The sequence below is a fragment of the Brassica napus genome, unplaced genomic scaffold (assembly GCF_020379485.1).
Source record: "Brassica napus cultivar Da-Ae unplaced genomic scaffold, Da-Ae ScsIHWf_1228;HRSCAF=1754, whole genome shotgun sequence".
In the NCBI taxonomy this organism is placed as follows: domain Eukaryota; kingdom Viridiplantae; phylum Streptophyta; class Magnoliopsida; order Brassicales; family Brassicaceae; genus Brassica; species Brassica napus.
Genome location: NW_026014650.1, coordinates 9,236 through 20,463, shown reverse-complemented (window position 1 = coordinate 20,463; position 11,228 = coordinate 9,236). Strand labels below are relative to the sequence as shown.

Sequence of the window (11,228 nt, the reverse complement as noted above, 5' to 3'; positions counted from 1 at the left end):
GACATTTATCCTTCCTCGTGGGCCAAGCGCGAACCATGCTGTGGTTCACGGGCTTTTGGTTAGGAAAAATCGTAGGATGGGCCTCGAGTCGTGTTTTAGGTCCCTTTGGGCCGTCTTCCGACTCGACACGTTTACTACGAGTTTTCCGCGGTTTCTAATCGAAGTTTGATCGATGGATTTAGAATAGCGGGAAACATGGACTGAGCTTGCACGGTCTTCGGGAGATAGCATTCGAAGGTTTGACGAGAATGCAAGGACTGGTGTCGTATCGATGTTCGGAAAGGTTCAATCGCTACACCGCGACCGATCTTTGGCTCGAGCCCGGTCGCTACGTAGCGACCGAGCGGGACGATCGCTCGGTCGCTACGTAGCGACCGAGCTTGGCTCGAGCTCGGTCGCTACGTAGCGACCGAGCGGGACGATCGCTCGGTCGCTACGTAGCGACCGAGCTTGGCTCGAGCTCGGTCGCTACGTAGCGACCGAGCGGGACGACGCTCGGTCGCTACGTAGCGACCGAGCTTGGCTCGAGCTCGGTCGCTACGTAGCGACCGAGCGGGACGATCGCTCGGTCGCTACGTAGCGACCGAGCTGGACGATCGCTCGGTCGCTACGTAGCGACCGAGCGTGGCGGACGTTTGGTCGCTGCGTAATGACCTGTTTCGAGTTTCCTCGGATATCTCGATTCTTTCTTTCGCGAAGCTTTTTCGTAAGGAAGAATCTTTCTCCGAAAAGTACTCTTCGGAGAAACTCTTATTTTCTTATTCGGACGTTTTGAATGTTAAATTTGTCGTAACCGTTTTTGACCCCAACACCTACCTTGACTTATACCGAGTCCTAACTGATCCATCTGATCAGAAGTCCACTCGTGTACTGGTCATGTAGTGTCTCCCTTGAGTCAGATTTTAATATTGCATATGCTTTACTTATTATGAACGACCATCAAGGGATAACACTTTACTTCAGTAGAATGCTGCACGTTTATTTCAACCCAAGCCACTCTGTGGTCCATGTTACTTCCCTTTTTCAGGTCATCCATAAACAAGTCTTGCATTGCTTCCATCCCTTCCAACCCGTCTATTACTTCTAAATACTAGATATACCAACCTTTCTGTTTTTAGGTTCTTGCCCTTGGAAAAGGTATCTTGGCTAAGCCGGTTCATCTTAGAATTCCCACATTCACAAGCATGATACCCTAGCTTTCCTCAACTCTTTCTTGGCTCACCCAAACTAAGGTTTCATAGTCATCATAGTTTGGAAATAATTTCGGTATGAAACTCATAATCTTAGAGCGTTGTCCTAAACAGGATCAAGCATGCTCTGATACCAACTTGTAATAGCCCGATCCGGCCGACAAGACCGTGGTCACAGCCTTACATCGCTCGGTCCACTTCCTGGCCGAACCTCTTAATTTTTGCCCTTTATTTATGATATCGCCTAAAGGCAAGGGCTAACTTAAACCTTATCTAAAGTCTTCCCTAGTCATTAATAGGTTAGATCCTTTCAACAGATACGCAGCGGATTACTCTCTAGTTAACCATTGGTCTAAAACAAATCTAACACTTGTCTGGTCGAATCACCTTAGCCTTGGTCAGCTTACTCAACTACCAGTTAGCTTAAAGGTCAATCCTAAACCCAAACCAAGCCATACGATTCTGAAGTTCCATTCCCCTAAACCATTCTATCTAGATCTACATAAGTAAATGCTAGATCATACATTTGCCACATCTATGGAGCTTATTAGCTCATCGGTCCTCCATTGACTCAAATTTCTCTTGCTTGACAGCTGAACCCCGATCACTCAATGATCTTACTTAAGGTTCTTATCGTGACTCCTGCATCAAACAACTCCCATAGGTACTGAGTCATTAAACCAACCATCCCCACATACATAAATAACCTTTGAGAAGTCTTTGAAAGGATAAGGGTTTGCATATGGCCTTTCTCGGCTCATGCACAATCCGAAATCCTTTTGCCTTATAGGCAATAGTACCAAGTCCATCTTCCGGACTGACAAAGCTCATTAGATCCTAAGTCAATCAACCAACCATCCTCACATGACTTGGAACTGATGAGTCTTCATCTGGCCTGACCGGCCTTGGGACTTAACCCAGACAACATGTATGATTTGTTCATACCAACCGATGCATTAATTAATCAGGTTAGGACTGACACCTTGAACCATCATTCAGACGTAAGGTCGTCCATATTCAATCATGATCAGATCTTACACGGCCTTCCTTGAAACACTTAGGCTCAGTATCTATGGTCTACGACACATAGTACTAGCCACACACTTCGTCATGACTCTTAGCCAATCTCGAATCTATTAACACCAACGTTGATATCTAGAAGCATCACATCAATACTCTTACTCCAGCAACGTGACTATCCATACTAGTGTTCGGCCATCGAACCATCGTCATGAAACATGATCCGACCACTAGACTTGATAAGCCATCGTCCACTTAGCATGTACTGATATAACCGGCCTTCCATTGCCATCATGTGGGTCTATGCCCTACATGAGGCATATGGCGCCTATCTTACTCACCAACCAAAGGTTGATCGTAAGATATCCCACTTAGCCTTTGGGGCCAGAACCGTCATCCATTGACCATGGATTATGGTTCATACATCAATCATTTTGTACGGATTGCACTAGCCTTAAGGCCTTCGCTATTTCCTTAGACTCATGTATTGACCTGTAGGACAACCTATTGCCATCATGTGGGTCCACGCCCAACATAATGCATTTGGTGTCCTTATGACCATTGAACCCCTCGTACCCTTTTCGGTCCCGTTCCGTTCGTACGCTTTCAGTCCACACCCGTTTGTACCCTTTCGGTCACGAACCGTTCACATCCGATGGATCATGATACGTTCGTACCTCTTGGATCACGACACATTCGTACCTCTTGGATCACGACACGTTCGTACCTCTTGGATCACGACATGATCTTTGGCAACACGTAACCTTGGATCACGATGCACCCTTTGGTCCTCGTACCGTTTGATACTTGCAACCATTGGTATCTCGTACCTTTTGGTTACTTGCATCCTTTGGTATCTCACAACCTTTGGTAACTCATGACCCTTTGCAACAGGCAACCTTTGGCGACTAGTACCCTTTTGATCCAACCTATCCGCTATGGTTAACAATCAACGTAACCAACCATGACCCCATGGTCTATGACGTGGTAATATGGTTAACTATCACGTTCCATATATATATATATCATATAGACATAATAATATAAAGAGACAGAGATAGAACCACTCACAGCCGCTATAGCCCTTACCAATTGGTCAGTCGGTCTCTCGGCTAACCACCCTTGGTCCTTGGCGCCTATTTACGTCCAGGAATAGGTCTTCCTATTGGCCTTAGTGACTTATAAAAGCTACGGCTAGAAGCCATACTCACCATGAACCGGATAGTGCCCTTATCGTTTTGATCCCGGATTCTGCCCTTCCGGCTTGTTTAGGACGTGTGTCCTTTGTGTCAGACAGAATGAGACTGAATGAAAATGAATTCATAATCCCTGGAAGTCCTCCCCTTTATATAAAGAACCAAAGGTCAGGTGCGAAGAGGCACATCCCTTCGAAGCATCTTTTTGGGACAGAAGTTGGCCATCGATTACAATCAACGGTCCAGATCGTACCTGTTCAGAAATAGTAGGTTCCAGACCTTATAGGCACGTCCAACCCAAGCCAAGACCTGGTAACGAAGCCCACAGCCTGCCCACAAGAGCCCAACGACTCATGGACTACATGGCCTGACCTCATGGCCCGCCATTGACCCGGACCCGGACCATCGGCCTAAAACTCGAACAGTCCGTCGAGCTGAGATGAGCTGACTCCCAGCTGCCTCAGCTGAGTGAGCTAGTAGTCCAGCTAGTTGAGCTGATTTAACTTGGAACGAGCTAGGCTGAGCATGATTGAGCTACGTCTAGCTGATCGAGCTTCTTGTAAGCATCACCCAGGTTCTGTACAGCTTATCCTAGCTGGCTTCTTTTTCTTATAAGGTTAAGTCTCAGCATCCTGCCGTCCTTAACCTTCTATCTTGGCCATGGAACGCTAGCCTTTAAGGTCTTAAGACCTGCTGGTACGTTTCCCTCGAACCATGGCCATCCCGACAATCCTATCCAGGATTAGGGGCGTGACAGGTGGTTTGCCGTCTGCGACATTGCGAGAAGTCCACTAAACCTTATCATTTAGAAGAAGAAGAAGTGGTAACAAGGTTTCCATAGGTGAACCTGCAGAAGGATCATTGTCGTACCCTGGAAACAGAATGACCTGAGAACGATGAAACATCACTCTCGGTAGGCCGGTTTCTTACTGTGCCTGCCGATTCCGTGGTTATGCGTTCATCCATGCCCAAGACTTCAGCTTTTGTTGGATCGTACGCATAGCTTCCGGATATCACCAAAGCCCGGCACGAAAAGTGTCAAGGAATATGTAACTAAACAGCCTGCTTTCGCCAACCCGGCGACGGTGTTTGTTCGGAAGTAATGCTGCAATGTAAAGTCTAAAACGACTCTCGACAATGGATATCTCGGCTTCGCATCGATGAAGAATGTAGCAAAATGCGATACTTGGTGTGAATTGCAGAATCCCGTGAACCATCGAGTCTTTGAACGTAAGTTGCGCCCCAACCCTTCTAGCCGAGGGCACGTCTGCCTGGGTGTCACAAATCTTCATCCCCCCATCCTCTCGAGGATAGGGGACGGAAGCTGATCTCCCATGTGTTACCGCACGTGGTTGGCAAAAATCCGAGCTAAGGATGCCAGGAGCATCTTGACATGCGGTGGTGAATTCAATTCTCGTCATATAGTCAGACGTTCTTGTCCAAAAGCTCTTGATGACCCAGAGTCCTCAACGCGACCCCAGGTCAGGCGGGATCACCCGCTGAGTTTAAGCATATCAATAAGCGGAGGAAAAGAAACTAACAAGGATTTCCTTAGTAACGGCGAGCGAACCGGGAATAGCCCATCTTGAAAGTCGGACGTTTTCGGCATTCGAATTGTAGTCATGGAGAAGCGTCCTCAGCGGCGGGTCAGGCCCAAGTTCCCTGGAAAGGGGCACCAGAGAGGGTGAGACCCCGTCGTGCCCAGACCCTATCGCACCACGAGGCACTATCTACGAGTCGGGTAGTTTGGGAATGCAGCCCCAATCGAGCGGTAAATTCTGTCCAAGGCTAAATGTGGGCGAGAGACCGATAGCAAACAAGTACCACGAGGTAAAGATGAAAAGGACTTTGAAAAGAGAGTCAAAGAGTGCTTGAAATTGTCGCGAGGGAAGCGGATGGGGGCCGGCGATTCGCCCCGTTCGGATGCGGAACGGAGCAATCCGGTCCGCCAATCGATTCGGGCCATGGACCAACGCAGATTAAGGTGGTGACCTAAGCCCGGGCTTTTGTTACGCCCACGGAGACGTCACTGCCTTAATCGTGGTCTGCAGCACGCGCCTCACGGCGTGCCTTGGCATCTGCGTGCTCAGGACGGAGTCTGACATGTGTGCTAGTCAACGGGTGAGTAAACCCGTAAGGTGCAAAGAAGCTGATTGGCTGGATCCCTCGCGGGTGCACAGCCAACCGACCTTGATCTTCTGAGAAGGGTTAGATTGTGAGCATGCCTGTCGGGACCCGAAAGATGGTGAACTATGCCTGAGCGGGGCGAAGCCAGAGGAATCTCTGGTGGAGGCCCGCAGAGATACTGACGTGCAAATCGTTCGTCTCACTTGGGTATAGGGGTGAAAGACTAATCGAACCATGAAGTAGCTGGCTCCCTCTGAAGTTTCCCTCAGGATAGCTGGAGCTCGGAAACGAGTTCTATCGGGTAAAGCCAATGATTAGAGGCATCGGGGATGCAATGTCCTCGACCTATTCTCAAACTTTAAATAGGTAGGACGGGGTGGCTTCTTTGTTGAGCCATCCCACGGAATCGAGAGCTCCAAGTGGGCCATTTTTGGTAAGCGGAACTGGCGATGCGGGATGAACTGGAAACCGGGTTACGGTGCCCAACTGCACGCTAACCTAGAACAGACAAAGGGTGTTGGTCGATTAAGACAGCAGGACGGTGGACATGGAAGTCGAAATCCGCTAAGGAGTGTGTAACAACTCACCTGCCGAATCAACTAGCCCCGAAAATGGATGACTCTGAGGCGCGCGACCTATACCCGGCCGTCGGGGCAAGAGCCAGGCCTCGATGAGTAGGAGGGTGCAGCGATCGCTGCAAAACCTAGGGCGTGAGCCCGGGCGGAGCGGCCGTCGGTGCAGATCTTGGTGATAGTAGCAAATATTCAAATGAGAACTTTGAAGGCCGAAGAGGGGAAAGGTTCCATGTGAACGGCACTTGCACATGGGTTAGTCAATCCTAAGAGTCGGGGGAAACCCGTCTGATAGCGCTTATGCCCGAACTTCGAAAGGGGATCTGGTTAAAATTCTGGAACCGGGACGTGGGGGTTGATCGCTACGTTAGGAAGTCCGGAGATATTGGCAGGATTCCAGAAAGAGTTATCTTTTTTTGTTTAACAGCCTGCCCACCCTGGAAACGGCTCAGCCGGAGGTAGGGTCCAGCGGCTGGAAGAGTGATATACCTTGGATTTGACCCGTTTTCATCCATGGTATATAGGTGTTTTACTATATATATAGATCTATGTTTTCTACTCTTCTAGGTATGTTTTCAGGTTCAGGTGCATTTCGGAGTAAAGCTTTGACTTTGGAGCATTTTGGAGCTTAAAAGACATTTCATCTGAGCTGACCATGTAGAGGTCGACGAGAGGTAGAACAATCGATCGATGCACATCCAGTGCTATCGATCGACACCATGAGATGCCTCGACAAATGAAGATTAATATCGATCAATGTACACAAGTACCATCGATCGATGTCGAGACATTGGACATGCGACATTTTGGATCCAGCAGACTTGAAGCCCAAGTCCAAGCTAAATTACAAAAATGCCCTGACGAGTTTTTAAACTAGTTGATTATATACTGCCTAAGTGTTTTGACGGCAGAGAGAGTTTTTTGTTACAGTTTTACTTTGAGAGAGAGAGAGAGAGTTTTGGAGAGAAGATCACTTGTGATTGGAACTCCTTGTTTTCATTTCTTTTCATCTATACTATGAATTCCCATTTCTTCATTGTCATGAATTGCTTTGCTATGTCTGAGTAGTTCATTTATTAGATCCAGGGATCAGATAGGTTTGTGGGATTAGCCCCAAACTATAGATCTGCCTTGTTGTGATATTCATGATAGATTTGTATTCATTGCTTGTTTTAGCCTTGCTAACTAGAACATGATCATAGGATTGCATACTCAAGCACCCTTGTTATCCCATCCTGACATCTATCTATCATATTAGGACTGCTAGAGAGGGCTAACCGCCAATTTAGTATCTTAATAGGGCATATCGTACTCGCGCATAGGCCTGGCTAGAACCCGTCGATCGATGTCCTCAACTGACTATCGGTCGATGTAGGTAAAGGTGTATCGGTCGACGTCCCTATAGGACCATCGATCGAGACTCTTTCGTTGTCAACATACTAACCGTTGAGACACGTGATCTAGTTTGTTAACCAGTGAAACATGCGACAGCTGATCACTGAGTTAAGCGGTTGAGCTATAACATATCATGCATGCAGCAAATAGGCATCTATAGATATTATAATCTCCAAAACCTGAATAGTGGCCGTGCGTCTAATATCATTTCCAACCAAGTTACATTTACTATTTTCTTCGCTTGTTACTATTGCTATTTCATTTAAACATTTACAACTCTTAGAATTAATAAACACTAGATTTTATTGTTCCCTAGCTCCTTGTGGATTCGATCCCTAAGTACTACATCTGAACCTCTTTTGATGAGAGTAACACTCCTTACGGTAATTTGAGTGGTATCAAATTTGGCGCCTTTGCCGGGGAGGTTTGATCGCCATTAGATTTAGTTTTATTGATTCTTATTCTCTTCTCTACCCCCTTTTTATTGATTCTTATTCTCTTCTCTCGTGTCGCAGATACCCAACTCTGGGTTACCGCACGAGCATCCTATGGACCATCTAGAACGGTTCGAGGATTTAATCGCTGCTATTCGGATGGAAGGAGTCCCCAAAGATTACCTGCTGTGCAAGCTCTTCAGATACACGCTGAATGGAGAAGCGATGCACTGGCTTAGGCAGCTACCCACAGGATCCTTAACATCCTGGGCCGACATCAAGAATGCTTTCTTACGAAACTTCTTCGATTAGGCGCGCACTGAAGAAATTCGAAACAAAATTTCCACATTCTCGCAGGAGGTGGGAGAGTCCTTCAAAGATGCGTGGATTAGATTTAGGTTCTTCCAGTGAGACTGTCCACACCACGGATTTAACGAAGTGCAGCTGCTAACACCACGAGGGCCAAAATCACCCGAACAGTCCACGGGAAGGGCCAGCATGCTGAGTCCAAGGACCAGCGTGCTGAGTCCAAGGACCAGCGTGTTGAGTCCAAGGACCAGCGTGCTGAGTCCAAGGACCAGCGTGCTGATATGTGTACTGATGGACAGCCACGGACGTCCTGCGTGTGCACACGGACACACACGGACAGCCACAGACGTCCTGTGTGTTCTGGCGGACACCCACGGACGTCTTGTGTGTACTGAACAGACAGCCCACGTGGGCTAAAATAACCCGAACAGTCCATGGGAAGGCCCAGCACGCTGAGTCCAAGGACCAACATGCTGATATGTGTACTGATGGACAGCCACAGACGTCCTGTGTGTGCTGACGGACACACACGGACACACAGGGACATCCACGTACGTCTTGTGTGTGCTGGCGGACACCCACGGACGCCTGTGTGTACTGAACAGACAGCCCATGTCGGCCAAAATCACCAGAACAGTCCACGGGAAGGGTCAGCGTGCTGAGACCAAGGACAACCGTGCTGATATGTCTACTGATGGACAGCCATGGACGTCCTGTGTGTGCTGACGGACACACACGGACACACACAGACAGCCATGGACGTCATGTGTGTGCTGACAGACACCCACGGACGTCCAGTGTGTACTGAACAGACAGTCCACGTGGGCCAAAATCACCCGAACAGTACACGGGAAGGGCCAGCGTGCTGAGTCCAAGGACCAGCGTGCTGATATGTGTACTGATGGACAGCCACAGACGACCTGTGTATGCTGACGGACACACACGGACACACAAAGACACACACGGACAGCCACATACGTCCTGTGTGTGCTGACGGACAGCCACGGACATCCTGTGTGTGCTGGCGGACACCCACGGACGTCATGTGTGTACTGAACAGACAGCCCACGTGGGCCAAAATCACCCAAACAGTCCACGGGAAGGGCCAGCATGCTGAGTCAAAGGACCGGCGTGCTGATATGTGTTCTGATGGAAAGCCACGGACGTCCTGTGTGTGCTGACAGACACACACGGACACACACGGACAGCCACCGACGTCTGTGGGTGTCCGCCGTCCTGTGTGTGCTGGCGGACACCCAAGGACGTCCTGTGTGTACTGAACAGACAGACCACATGGGCCAAAATCACCCGAACATTCCACGGGAATTGCTAGCGTGCTGAGTCCAAGGACCAGCGTGCTGAGATGTGTAATGATGGACAGCCACAGACGTTCTATGTGTGCTGACGGACAGCCACAGACGTCCTGTGTGTGCTGATGGACACACACGGACATCCTGTGTGTGCTGACAAATACACCCGGACATCCTGTGTGTACTGAACAGACAGCCCACGTGGGCCAAAATCACTCAAACAGTCCACGGGAAGGGCCAGCGTGCTGAGTCCAAGGACCAGCGTGCTGATATGTGTACTGATGGACAGCCACGGACGTCATGTGTGTGCTGACGGACACACACGGACACACACGGACAGCCACGGAATCCTGTGTGTGCTGGCAGACACCCACAGACGTCCTGTTTTTACTGAACTGATAGCCCACGTGGGCCAAAATTACCCGAACAGTCCACGGAAGGGCCAGCATGTCGAATCCAAGGACCAACGTGCTGATATGTGTAGTGATGGACAGCCACGGACGTCCTGTGTGTGCTGACAGACACAAACACAAACACGGACACACACAGACAGCCATGGACGTCCTGTGTGTGCTGGCGGACACCCACGGATGTCCTGTGTGGACTGAACAGACAGCCTACGTGGGCCAAAATCACCCGAACAGTCCACGGGAGGGGTCAGCGTGCTGAGTCCAAGGACCAACGTGCTGATATGTCTACTGGTGGACAGCCACGGACGTCGTGTGTGTGCTGACGGACAAACACAGACAGCCACGGACGTCCTGTGTGTGCTGACGGACACACACGAACGTCCTGTGGTTACTGACGGACACCCACGGACGTCCTGTGTGTACTAAACAAACATCCCACGTGGGCCAAAATCACCCGAACAGTCCACGGGAAGGGCCAGCGTGCTGAGTCGAAGGACCAGCGTGCTGATATGTATACTGATGGACAACCACGGACGTCCTGTGTGTGTTGACGGACACACACGAACAGCCACAGACGTCCTGTGTGTGCTGACGGACAGCCACGGACGTCCTGTGTGTGCTGGCGGACACCTACGGACGTCTTGTATGTACTGAACAGACAGCCCACGTCAGCAAAAATCACTCAAACAGTCCACGGGATGGGCCAGCATGCTGAGTCCAAGGACCAGCGTGCTGATATGTGTACTGATGGACAGCTACAGACGTCATGTGTGTGGTGACGGACACACACGGACACACACGGTCAGCCACGGACGTCCTGTGTGTGCTTGCGGACACCCACAGACGTCATGTGTGTACTGAACAGACAGCCTACGTGGGCCAAAATCACCCTAACAGTCCACAGGAAGGGCCAGCGTGCTGAGTCCAAGGACCAGCATGCTGATATGTGTACTGATGGACAGCCGCGGACATCCTGTGTGCGCTGACGGACACACACGGACACACACAGACACACACAGACAGCCACAGACGTCCTGTGTGTGCTGACGGACAGCCACAGACGTCCTGTGTGTGCTGGTGGACACCCACGGACGTCCTGTGTGTACTGAACAGACAGCCCACGTGGGCCAAAATCACCCAAACAGTCCACGGGAAGGGCCCGCGTGCTGAGTCCAAGGACCGGCGTGATGATATGTGTACTGATGGACAGCCACAGACGTCCTGTGTGTGCTGACGGACAAACACAGACACACAGGGACATCCAC

General features: G+C 49.8%; 2 non-coding genes across 2 annotated transcripts; one reads left to right on the top strand and one right to left on the bottom strand.

The window, feature by feature from the left end:
• Window positions 1–4,532: 4,532 nt before the first annotated feature.
• On the top strand, window positions 4,533–4,687 carry LOC125596537. The gene has a single exon (XR_007331124.1). It is a non-coding gene; the product is annotated as a 5.8S ribosomal RNA (ribosomal RNA).
• A 3,572-nt stretch (window positions 4,688–8,259) lies between these two features.
• Window positions 8,260–8,365, bottom strand: LOC125596539. Its single transcript, XR_007331126.1, has one exon. It is a non-coding gene; the product is annotated as a small nucleolar RNA R71 (small nucleolar RNA).
• Window positions 8,366–11,228: the final 2,863 nt, after the last annotated feature.